A 14,029-nucleotide genomic window follows, 5' to 3' on the forward strand; every position below is an offset into this window, starting at 1 on the left:
ACATCACAGAAATACAAAGGATCATAAGAGACTACTATATGCAACTATACGCCAATAAAATGGAAAATCTAGAAGAAATGGACAAATTCTTAGAAAAATATAATCTTCCAAGACTAAACCAAGATGAAATAGAAAAGATGAATGGACCAATCACAAGAACTGAAATTGAAACTGTGATTAACTTCCAACAAACAAAAGTCCAGGACCAGATGGCTTCACAAGCAAATTCTATCAAGCATTTAGAGAAGAGCTAACACTTATCCTTCTGAAACTATTTCAAAAAATTGCAGAGGAAGGGATACTCCCAAACTCATTCTTTGGTACCACCATCACCCTGGTACCAAAACCAGACAAAGATACCACAAAAAAAGAAAACTACAGGCCAATCTCACTGATGAACATCAATGCAAAAACCCTCAACAAAATGCTAGTAAACCGCATCCAACAACACATTAAAAGGACTGTACATCATGATCAAGCAGGATTTATCCCAGGGGTTCAAGGGTTCTTCAATATCTGCAAATCCATCAGTATGATACACCACATTAACAAACTGAAAAATAAAAACCATATGATCCTCTCAATAGACACGGAAAAAGCCTTTGACAAAATCCAACACCCATTTCTGATAAAAACCCTTCAGAAAGTGGGCACAGCAGGAACCTACCTCAACATAATAAAGGCTGTATATGACAAACCCACAGGGAACATCATTCTCAATGGTGAAAAGCTGAAATAATTCCCACTGAGATCAGGAACAAGACAAGGATGTCCGCTCTTGCCACTACTCTTCAACATAGTTCTGGAAGTCCTAGCCACAGCAATCAGAGAAGTAAAAGAAATAAAAGGAATCCATATTGGAAAGGAAGAAGTAAAACTATCCCTATTTGCAGATGACATAATACTATACCTAGAGAATCCTAAAGAGTCTACCAGAAAACTGTTAGAGCTCATCCATGAATTTGGCAAAGTCATAGGATACAAAATTAATACACAGAAATTGACAGCATTTCTATACACTAACAATAAAAGAGCAGAAAGAGAAATTAGGGAAGCAATCCCGTTTACCATCACATCCAAAGAATAAAATACCTAGGAGTAAACCTACCTAAAGAGACAAAAGACCTGTACTCTGAAAACTATAAGACACTCATGAAAGAAATCAAAGATGACACAAATAGATGGAAAGATACACCATGGTCGTGGATTGGAAGAGTTAATATTATCAAAATGACTATAATACCTAAGGCAATATACAGATTCAGTGCAGTCCCTATCAAATTACCAAGGACATTTTTCACAGAACTCGAACAAAATATTTTAAAGTTTATTTGGAAGCACAAAAGACCCAGAATAGCCAAAGACATCCTGAAAAAGAAAAATGGAGCTGGAGGAATCAGGCTTCCGGACTTCAGACTATATTACAAAGCAACAGTCATCAAAACTGTATGGTACTGGCACAAAGACAGAAATATACATCAGTGGAACAGGGTAGAAAGCCCAGAATTCTACCCACACACCTACAGCCAACTCATCTATGACAAAGGAGGCAAGAATATACAACGGAGAAAGGACAGCTTGTTCAATAAGCGGTGCAAGGAAAACTTGACAGCCCCATGGAAAAGAATGAAATTAGAACACTCCCAGACACCATACACAAAAATAAACTCAGAGTGGATTAAAGACCTAGATATAAGACCAGACACTATAAAATTCTTTTTTTTTTGTCTTTTTTGTTGTTGTTGTTGTTGTTGTTGTTGCTATTTCTTGGGCCGCTCCCACGGCATATGGAGGTTCCCAGGCTAGGGGTTGAATCGGAGCTGTAGCCACCGGCCTACGCCAGAGCCACAGCAACGCGGGATCCGAGCCGCGTCTGCAACCTACACCACAGCTCACAGCAACGCCGGAGAGTCAACCCACTGAGCAAGGGCAGGGGCTGAACCCGCAACCTCATGGTTCCTAGTCGGATTCGTTAACCACTGCGCCACGACGGGAACTCCCAGACACTATAAAAATTCTTAGAGGAAAACATGAGCCAAACACTCTCTGACATTAATGACAGCAGCATCTTCTCAGATCCACCTCTTAGAGTATTGACAATAAGAACAAAAATAAACAAATGGGACCTAATCAAACTTAAAAGTTTCTGCACAGAAAAGGAAACCCTAAACAAAACGAAAAGACAACCCACAGAATGGGAGAAAATCTTTGCAAGTGAATCAACTGACAAGGGATTAATTTCCAAAATTTATAAACACCTTCTGCAGCTCCATACCAAAACAACAAACAACCCCATCAAAAAATGGGCAGAATATTTAAACAGACAGTTCTCCAAAGAAGACATACAGATGGCCAAAAAACACATGAAAAGATCACTCATCACTCATCATTAGAGAAATGCAAATCAAATCAAAACCACAATGAGGTACCACCTTACATCAGCCAGAATGGCCATCATCCAAAAGTCTACAAACAAGAAGTGCTGGAGAGGGTGTGGAGAAAAAGGAAACCTAGTACACTGTTGTGGGATTGTAAATTGGTGCAACTACTGTGGAAAGCAGTATGGAGAGTCCTCAGAAAACTAAACATAGAACTACCATTTGATCTGGCAATCCCACTCCTGGGCATCTATCCAGAGAAAACCATGATTTGCAAAGACACATGTACTCCAATGTTCGTTGCAGCACTCTTTTCAATAGCCAAGACATGGAAACAACCTAAATGTCCTTCGACAGAGGAATGGATCAAGAAGAAGTGGTACATATACACAATGGAATATCACTCAGCCATTAAAAGGAACAAAGTACCAGCATTTTTAGCAACATGGATGGACCTAGAAATTATTATGCTAAGTGAAGTCAGTCAGACAATGAGACACCAACATCAAATGCTTTCACTGACATGTGGAATCTGAAAAAAGGACACAATGAACTTCTTTGCAGAACAGATACTGACTCACAGACTTTGAAAAACTTATGTTTTCCAAAGGAGACAGTTTGAGGGTGGGGGGATGCACTGGGGTTGTGGGATGGAAATGCTATAACATTGGGTTGTGATGATCATTGTACAATTATAAATTTAATAAATTCATTGAGTAATAAAAATATGTTAAAAAGAAAGTATTTGGAACATAACTCAAAGAATAATGTAAGATCTGAGTCTATACTGATAAAAATGAATGAATAAAGGGCAACGGGACAACTCTTTCTTAAGTATAATAAAAAAGCTACAAAGTATAATAATAAAGCTAGAAGGAATGAGGAAAATTAATAAATATAGAAAACTAATAGGGATAGGGAAAAAGAGAGAAATGGAAAAAAAAAACACCATAGTAATAATAAAGTGAATGAAAGTTTAGGGAGAAATAGAATATTTTATAGCCTGAAAGTGTCTCTTTTACAATATTTGTTGATGAAAAGGGAAAAAATAGTATGTAAGAGCCTGATAGACGCCTCCTCAAACAGGATCAAGGTTAACGTCACCAGTAGCAATGGGACATATCCGTGTTGTGCCTCCCTGAAATGATGCACAGAGAAAGGCACATCCCCTCTGACTATTTGCCCCATCAATCCAGAACCTTTGTCTAACCATGAGAAAACATCAGACAAATCCAAATTGAGGGATATTCTATCAGTTACCACTCTTCAAACATAGCAAAATTGATGCCATAACAAAATGAACAGGCAACATACTAAATGGTAGAATATATTTGTAAATCACACATCTGATAAAGGCTAATATCCAAAATAGATAAAGAACTCATACAATTCAATAGCAAAAAATAAGCAATCCAATTAAAAAATGGGCAGAAGATCTAAATAGACATTTTTCCATAGAGGACATACAGATGGCCAACGGGTACATGAAAAGATGCTCAACATTAGTAATCATCAGAGAAATGTAAATCAAAACCACAATGAGATAACACCTTGCACCAGTTAGATGGCTGTTACTAAAAAGACAAGAAATAGCAAGAGTGGGAGAAGATGCCCAGAAAGAACACTTATGCACTGTTGGTGGGAATGCAAATTGGTGCAAACAGTATGGAAGTTCCTCAAAAAGCCAAAAATAGAACAAACATATTATCTAGTAATTTCACTTCTGGATATTTATCTAAAGAAAATGAAATTCAAATTTATATATTTGAATTATATGTAATTCAAAAAGATATACATACCCCCATGGCGACAGCAGCATTATTTAGAATAGCCAGGATAGGGAGTTCCTGTCGTGGCGCAGTGGTTAACGAATCTGACTAGGAACCATGAGGTTGTGGGTTCGATCCCTGGCCTTGCTCAGTGGGTTGAGGATCCAGCGTTGCTGTGAGCTGTGGTGTGGGTTGCAGACACAATTTGGATCCTAGGTTGCTATGGCTGTGGGTGTGGCTGGCAGCTACAACTCCAATTAGACCCTCTAGCCTGAGAACCTCCATATGCCACAGGAGCGGCCCTAGAAAAGGCAAAAGGACAAAAAAAAAAGAATAGCCAGGATAAAGAAACAACTCTAAGTGTGTGTGTCCATCAATAGATGAATGGATAAAGAAAATGCCACACATACAGAGGAATATTGGGGTAAAAAAAAGAAAAAAAAACTTGACATTTGCTACAACATGGAAGGATTTTGAGAGCCTTATGCTAAGCAAAAATATCAGACAGAGAAAGACAAATACCAGGTGGTCTCTTTTATATGTGGAATCAGTTTTTTAAAAAGGAAGAAAAAAATCTCACAGATACAGAGAATAGACTGGTGGCTGACAGTGGCAACGGGGTGGCTGGTGCTGGGAGAGCAGGTGAAGGGGGTCAGAGGTAAAAAGAAAAAATAGGAGCTCCCTGGTGGCTCAGTGGGTTAAGGATCCAGTGTTGTCACTGCTGTGGTTTGGGTCGCTGATGTGGTGCAGGTTTGACTCCTGGCTCTGGAACTCCCACATGCCACAGGTACAACCAAAAAATAAAAATTAAATTAAAAATAAAGAACTCTTGGGTCTTTCTGCCTCTCTCTCACTGACTGTTTCTCTGTCTCTTTATGTGTGTGTCTCTCTCCTAAGTAAATAAAAATTGAAAAAAAAAAAATTAAGCATGAGCCGGAGGAAGGGAAGGGAAGTAAAGAAATAAAACCTTTAAGGTGTGTATATTTTTTATGATTTCTTCTGTTAATTGACCTTTTTAATTATCCGCCCAGAGCTGGGAGAGAAGACTCTCTTCCAGACCCTTCTCCTTGGCCTGTACAGGCTGCCTTCTCCTGGCGTCATCACCTTAGCTGCCCTCTGGGCCTGTCTCTGCGACCAATTTCCTCTTTTTATGAAGACAACAGTCATCCTGGGTTTGAGCCACTCTCATGACCTCATTTTAATTCGATTACCTCTATAAAGATCCTATCTCCAAGTAAGGTACCATTCTGAGATACTGGCGGCAAGGACTTTTAACATATGAACTGGGGTGGGCAGGGGACGCACAAGATAGGAACAATTTCACTGCACTCAGGACAGAGCTGAGGCCACTTAAGGCTCCATGACAACTAAATGCAATGTGGGATCCTGGACTAGCGCTTACAACATAGGGAGGATATTGGTAGAAAAACTGGAGAAATCTGAAGACGATCTGTAATTTCGTTAGCGCTATTACACTAAAGGTCATTTCTCAGTTTTGCTAAGTGAGTTACGGTTATGCAAGATGGTAGCACTGGGGCGAGCTGGGCAGAGAGCGTGCGGGATCTCTCTACTATCTCTACAATTGCTCTGGGAGATTAATTTAAAAAAAAAATTAAGACCTCTTTGAGTTGATTTCTATGAAGTAGCTAAAAGATGAAGAAGGCCAGCATCAAACGGCTGGAAAATGAGTTGCTGCTTGTCGTTATCTAGTTCTAAAAATGGAAATGCCCTCTAGTTAGGACCTCAGGCCAAAGAACCTTGCACTGAGGCAGGCAGTTGAAAGGACGGTGTACTGGAAAAATCTTATATATCTCATGCCAAGGCTCGCATGGCCTCTCCAACTAATAAAAACCTATCCATACAGCTCATGCGTTTGCCAGACGGTAAACGGGTAACAAGTTCAGGTTTTGGTCAATAAAAGTGACACTCCCGAGGCGGTGAAGCTGCGCGAGCGCGCTCCCTCCTTGCTGTGCCCCCGGCCTGCTGCCCCGCGGGGCCCGCGCCACCCATGCCTCCGCTTCTGAGCCGGGGTCCCCCGCTGACCCCGGTCCATTCCCGAGGCCCAACGGCACCGCCCAGCACCGGGTGCAAAGGAAAAGGCCCGGCTGCAAAGGAAGAGGCCAGAAAAGGAGAGAAAGAAGGAAGTCAAGTACTCAGGGTCCTCCCCTCACAGCCCACTGGGTTTGCACCACCTGGTTGCCTCCAAGCCTTCTGAGGATGATTTCAGAGCCCCTTATGGGGCGGGGGGGGGGGGGGGGGGGGGGAGGGGGGGGAGGGATCGCAGCCTCTCCATCCCTGACTGTCCTGCTCCTTTGGGGGCTTTCACGTACAGGGGGACACGGCAGGGGCAGATTTTGGCCCTTCTCCTCTCCAGAGTCCTGGTCTGCCCCCCAGCACAAGTCCTGTCCCCACCCTCCCTCCTGACCCTGGCTTTCCTGGTCCTGGTGGTGGGGGTGGGGGGACGCCCTTAAATCCACCTGCTCCCACTGCTTTTCCCCAGGAGCCCCACTCTGGAGCTCCACCTGCTGCTCTTAATGGGAAACCGGCCAGTTTTCCCCCAAACAGCAATGGATGGGGTGGGGACACCCCAGATGCCAGTAGTCTGGCATCCCCTGGCAAGGTAGGTGGGGCTCAGGGCTCCCCCCTCCCCCCAGCCTGGTGTACCATCTGGTGCCTGTCAGGGGGTGTGGTGAGCTAAGGCAGAGATGCCATTCTGTGCGAGGCCTCCTGCCAGCCCAGGATATTTGACCTTGAGCCTGTCCTGGAAGCCCAGACTGCGTTGTACCACCTTTGCCCTTGCCCACGGGTTGGACTTTATTCTCAGCGCTGGTCTTCAACTTTGAGGGCCCTGATTTCCCTGCCTGCCAGACTTGATTGAAGGAAAACTTGAAATGGCGCAGAGCCCTGATACCTCATTATTTCTCCTGATGAAAGGGTCCCTGCCACAGCCTGTGGGTTGGGGAGGTGGCAGAACCCTCATTGCCATGGCACTAAAATCAGTCCAGAGCCTGAATGCTTTTTGCTTCTCTCTTCCCCTGCTATTCTTCTTCTTCTTCTTTTTTCGGTCTTTTGTCTTTTTAGGGCCGTACTCACAACACATGGAGGTTCCCAGGCTAGGGGTCGAATCAGAGCTACAGCTGCCGACCTACACCACAGCCATGGCAATGCCAGATCCTTAACCCACTGAGCAAGGCCAGGGATCAAACCCATGTCCTCATGGATCCTAGTCAGATTCACTAACTGCTGCCATGCTGGGAGCTCCCCCCACTAGTCTTTGTATCTTCTCTGTTCAGTGATCTAGCTGTTCTCTTTCCTCTCAGCTAGAGTCCTGCACTGGGCTTTGTTTTTAGTTCCTTTTTATTTTTATTTTTTTATTATTTTTTAATAGTTATTTCCCCAATACAATTTTTTTTCTACTGTACAGCATGGTGACCCAGTTACACATACATGTACACATTCTATTTTCACACATTATCATGCTGCGTCATAAGTGACTAGACATAGTTCCCAGTGCTACACAGCAGGATCTCATTGCTAATCCATTCCAAAGGCAATAGTCTGCATCTCTTAACCCCAAGCTCCCCAACCAACCCACTCCCTCCCTCTCCCCCTTGGCAACTACAAGTCTATTCTGCAAGTCCCTGATTTTCCTTTCTGGAGAAAGGTTCATTTGTGCCTTATGTTAGATTCCAGATATGAGTGATATCATATGGTATTTGTCTTTCTTTCTGACTTACTTCACTCAGTATGAGAGTGTCTAGTTCCATCCATGTTGCTGCAAATGGCATCATGTCATTCTTTTTTATGGCTGAGTAGTATTCCATTGTGTATATATACCACATCTTCCTAATCCAATCATCTGTTGATGGATGTTTGGTTGTTCCCATGTCTTGGCTATTGTGAATAGAGCTGCAATGAACATGCGGTGCATGTGTCTTTTTTTAAGGAAAGTTTTGTCCGGATATATGCCCAAGAGTGGGATTGCTGGGTCATATGGAAGTTCTATGTATAGATTTCTAAGGTATCTCCATACTGATCTCCACAGTGGTTGAACCAGCTTACATTCCCACCAACAGTGCAGGAAGTTTCCCTTTTCTCCACACCCCCTCCAGCATTTGTTATTTATGAACTTATTAATGATGGCAGTTCTGACTGGTGTGAGGTGGTACCTCATGGTAGTTTTGATTTGCATTTCTCTAATAATCAGGGATGTTGAGCATTTTTTCATATGCTCATTGGCTATCTGTACATCTTCCTTGGAAAAATGTCTATTCAGGTCTTTTGCCCATTTTTCCATTGGGTGGTTGGCTTTTTTGCTGTTGAGTTGTATAAGTTGCTTATATAGTCTAGAGATTAAGCCCTTGTCAGTTGCATCGATTCTGGAGAACAAAAACCAAGCAGGAGGCATAACTCTCCCAGACTTAAGGCAAAAAGCCACAGTCATCAAGACAGTGTGGTACTGGTACCAAAACGGACATACAGACCAATGGAACAGAACAGAGAACCCAGAAATAAACCCAGAAACCTTTGGTCAATTAATCTTTGACAAAGGAGGCACGAACATAAAATGGGAAAAAGAGAGTCTCTTCAGCAAGCATTGCTGGGAAACCTGGACAGCTGCATGTAAATCAATGAAACTAGAACACACCCCAACACCATACACGAAAATAAACTCAAAATGGCTGAAAGACTTAAACATAAGACAAGACCACATCAAACTCCTGGAAGAGAACATAGGCAAAACATTCTCTGACATCAACCTTATGAATGTTTCCTCAGGCCAGTCTCCCAAAGCAACAGAAATAAGAGCAAAAACAAACCAATGGGATCTAATCAAACTGACAAGCTTTCGCACAGCAAAGGAAACCAGAAAGAAAACAAAAAGACAACTTACAGAATGGGAGGAAATAGTTTCAAATGATGCAACTGACAAGGGCTTTAGTTGCTTTTTAATGTATTGCCTGCCAGAGATGGGCCTGCCCCCTGGTCGCCTGGTCGTGAACCCCTCACAGATACTCCCTTTCTTACAGCTAGAGCACACATTCCACAGCGGACTGGGAAAGGCAGGCTTGAGGTGTGGCCCTGACAGGAGCTGTTGTTGCCTTACTGGCTCTTGCCCAGACCCCTGGGAAGAGAAGGCAGGTGTGATGCAGAACTCCTTTGACTGTCTGGGTGGAGCATAGAGCCTTGAGGCTGTGAGAAAGGAGGGAGAGGCTTCTGGGCTTCTCTTCTCCAGCATTCTTCCCACTGAATGGCAGAGATGGCAAACCCCATCACCCTCAACTTTGTGTTGTGCTTGTGGTTCTGTTTGCTCTCCTTTCATCTGTTGCCATTTCTCCCCCATCTCAGCATTTTGTAAGATGGCTCCGGGGAAGGCTGTCAGCTCAATCCCTCTCTTCCCCTCACTCTACAACATTTTGGAACCAAGTGGGGGTGACAGAGATGTTGGGGGGAGGTCTTTTGTATGGTTGGATTAATAAAATGACTTGGAAAATCAAAAAAAAAGAAAGTGACCACTTCCCGTGTTGGAGTGATGTTTTTATAGCAAGAGTAAAGATAGTATCTTTTTTTTTTTCTTTTTATGGCTGCACCTGAGGCATATGGAAGTTTCCAGGCTAGGAGTCAAATCAGAGCTGCAGCTGCTGGCCTACACCGCAGCCACAGCCACACCAGATCCTTAACCCACTGAGCGAGGCCAGAGATCGAGCCAGTGTCCTCATGGATACTAGTTATAGCTTCTTTTACTGCTGAGCCACAACAGGAAGTCCAAGATAGTATCTTATTCATGTCAGATTGTACACTGGAGGCACTCAAGATATGTATATTTATTTCCTTGACGTAATCCTCATAAAGGAAATCTGATTTGTTGGGTACTGAAAACCAGATCACATCAGCATCATTTTTTGTTTCTCTCTCTCTGCCTTTGCCTTCTCTGGGTTTTCTTCCCCCTACTCTTAAAGTTTAATTCACTTGCAAGCGAGAATGTCTTTAATTCTCTAGACTGTGTCCTCTATTCCTCTTTTACGTAAGCCACTGCAGGCTCCTAATGCCTGCTTGCCAAGGCAAGCAAAATCCCCCATCGAGGCATCCTGGTTGTCTAGACACCAGAGGATCCTACCTGAAGGAGACTTATCCCTATCATTGACAAAAGTTAATTTACACGACAAGTTACAGGTGAAATCTACAATTTCAGGCCACACCGGTGAATTTCAGAACAGCTGGGGAGGCTCTCTCCTTCATAAGCCCTCATCTGTGTTCTTGGAGAGTAACTGAACACACAGGCACTCCAGCGATTGTCCATGCTCCCACTTGAGCATCTCTGGTATCAGCTATTTTCACAAAAACACCATGTAACAAACACCTCTAAGTCTGAGGGGCTTGTGAACAACATGCTCTAGCATCTTTAGGTTTGCTGGAATATGGCTGATCTAGGCTGGGCTGGGCTGGGCTGGGCTCCAAGCTTCAGGGTGAGTTCAAGTTTACTCCCCATCTCTCTTCCACCTTGGACAAATGACTACCCAAATTTTTGCTTTTTAGGGCACACCTGTGGCATATGGAAGTTCCCAGGCTAGGACCCTAATCGGAGCTGTAGCCACCAGCCTACACCACAGCCACAGCAGCATGGGATCCGAGCCATGTCTGTGACCTACACCACACCACACCACAGCTCACGGCAACGCCGGGTCCTTAACCTACTGAGAGAGGCCAGGGATCAAACCTGCATCCTCGTAAGTACTACTCAGGTTCCTAACCCACTGAGCCACAATGGGAACTCCCCCAATTTTCCATTCTTACAGTCAAAGACAGGAACACAAAGGCCAAATTCAATTCTGCAAGCACGTTTCAAACACCTGCTTACATCATGTTCAATAGCAACTCCCTGGTCCAAGTAAGTGACTAGGCCAAGCCCAAAGTCAAAGGAAGGGAAGTATATTCTATACAACCATGAAGCCTTATCAAGGTGTGAGTGTGTAGCAGGAACACAGTGGAAAAGCGGAAACCAATAAGTCAACCTAACAAACTCCTCATGTGGCCACTCTTGCTCACCTGCTCCGCTCAGAAGCCTGAGCCCTCTGCCTTGTGTCCTCACTTAGATGGACTTGGAATGAGGGCAGGTCGCACAGACGCCTTCTGTCTGTCCTGGCTCTGGAAATCCCCTTGGGGGAATTATTTTCATTTGCAAATATAACATTTTTTTAAATCCTTAAGCAAATAGGTCTATGATCCTGCAAGTCCACTGACTTGTTACCCTGGAAGTCTGGTTGTAAGAGAAGCTTGAAAACTTTTGATTTGAGGGTCGGCGGAGGTGAGTTTTGATAAAGGAGAAGCCATGGGACACAGGCTGATCGTTTCCATGCCCTCCGAGAAGAGCTTATTCATGAGGTGAGAGCAACCATTTTTTCCTTCTTGGGGAAATTTGAACCAAGAAATCGTGAACTCATTATTCCCCAATTTTTCTTGGCTGTGCCCATGACATGCAGATGCTCCCAGGGCAGGGATGAAACCCCACCTAAGCCACAGCAGTGATGTCAGATCTTTAACCTGCTGAGCCACCAGAGAACTCCTGTAATATTTTTTTAATTATCTAATTCACTACCCCCAAAATCCTATTTGAAGAAAACCTCACAAGTAGAATGCTGATTGCTAGGCACTGGGTGAGGGGAAATGAGGACTTAGTTATTGCTTAATGAGTTTCAGTTTAGCAAGATGAAAGAGCCATGGAGGTGCATGGTGGTGATGGTTGTGCAACGAGATAAATGTACCTAATGCCATTGAACCGTACACTTAAAATGGTTAAGATGGCAGTTTTTATGTTACACATATTTTAGCACGCTTTTTAAAATTGGGGTGAAATTTCCTGAAAATGTAAAGAAAGTGAATAATCCACTGTGCTTTTGAATTTCCCCACCTTTAAACAAATAACCAGACAATATAAATACCATAAGCTGCCCCCAAATTGACACTCATGAGAATATTAAGCCAAGCAGAAATCCGTGTGCTGTGATGCTCCAACAACGCCAAGGCTGACAAGCCCCACTGATGTTGCACTGTCAAGAAAACATAAATAAATTCCTTGGACACGCATGGCTTTCAGAAATAGGTCTTTCATTTCAGCTATGCTGATGGAAACTTGTTCCACATGTTGGGGACATGGCTCGGATTGTCAGTGTCGAAAAATGAGACATATGAACACGGGGAGATCTCGACAAGGCTCTTTACTTCTACAGAAGGGCATGGGTGCTCAAAAAGCATGTGCAAAGAAGAAAAGACCCACCCTATTTATCCGTAACACAGGTGATATACCTGCCCCCTTCCCATTGGTCACTTCAGGGCACACATTCTTCTTGGTTGGCTAATTTGAAACATTGTTACTAGGAGAAGAGGGAAGGGGGGGGGGGTCCCAGGAAGGCTTTAGGCGGAAACCTGAGCAAAATGGAGTAACCAAGATTTCCTTTGATAGAAAAGACATTATGTTACTTTCCACACTCATGAACTAACTTTTTAGTGGTACCAGATATCAAGTTCTTGTGCTTTGTTCTCATAGAACCATCTCGGGTTGGGCAGCTTACTGCAGACCACTTTCAGTGAATTTCTCCTATCCGCAGTGCTTTTCCAGCTCATGCTTTGACTACCGCTTTTTTCTCACTACAACTTTAAATATTTTGCCTGAAGATTCTGTGGAAAAAGACGTTAATAAGCTTATTACAGAAGTACAGAGTTTATGTACAATTCTAAGGAGTCTTAGGGACTCATTCCACGCTTCTCCTAGGACACCCTTGACCCTCAAGGGCCTTCATTAATGGTAAAATTAATGATCTACACTAGCTGTCACTGAGTAATGAGAGCAACAGCTAAACCCTATCTTTGCACAGTTTTAGTGCCTCTTACCAGAAAGTTACTTACTGACTGCTTAAACATTACTCATTAAATGTGAAAACATGTCTTCCCATTGAATTTTATCCACACAAATGGTAAATAATATAATAACTCTCTGGGACAAAAGTAGGGGTTAAGTTTAAAACAGGTGAAATAGTCAACATGAAACCTGATTTTCCATAACGAACACAGTCAAACCATTTATATGTATATTGATTTGCTTACACCTCTAGGGAGCAAATCTTGGCTTGTTCCTGAATTCCCCAAGTGCAAAGAAAAAATGGTTAAGACAGTAAAAAAAAATCTTGTGTCCAGGGTTTGACCTGAGTGTATTCACAAAGCCACCCTGAGAATAATTGACCTTAATTCTACTTCAAGGCAAAATACATGGAGTGTTTTGTCCCCCGTGGCCAATTCCCAGAGACTCCAAATCCAGTGAGAAGGGACCTCTGCACATCTGCCGGAAGCTCTCTGAACGTAAACTGGGAGCTAAGCCCTGTGCCTGTTATGATAATATCACCTACAGTGTGGACAGGGAAGGTGGCAACTGCATAAAAAAGCCAGGAGATGCCTGTGATTCTGCAGGCCCACCTCTGCCTCCCTTGTAAGATTTGTCTCATTGTATTACTTTTTTATGTTGTTCACATGTGCATCTATTATCTAGTTAATATCTACTTTAGGATTTACTTAATAATTAATAGCAATATAGGTAAATACTATCCTCATTTAGTGTCCCTGACTTCTATAAAGCTGCAAAAAAGTGGAAAATGCTGGGGTATTCACAGCTGTTTCTAATAAAACCTAAAACAAACACTGACTGTTTTATATGCATGCAGGAGAAGCTCTTCTCTCATCTGTCAATGTTAGAGCCATTTATAAGAAAAATCTGGAAAGTAGAGCACTGTGATCCTCATTGTTCCAAAAAAATTTACTTGGTGTTCTTTGTGCTGGTACCAATGATCTGATATCTCTGAAAAATTGTCTTTCTTCCCTTAGACAAGAACG

This window comes from Phacochoerus africanus, chromosome 10 (genome assembly GCF_016906955.1).
Source record: "Phacochoerus africanus isolate WHEZ1 chromosome 10, ROS_Pafr_v1, whole genome shotgun sequence".
Taxonomy (NCBI): Eukaryota; Metazoa; Chordata; class Mammalia; order Artiodactyla; family Suidae; genus Phacochoerus; species Phacochoerus africanus.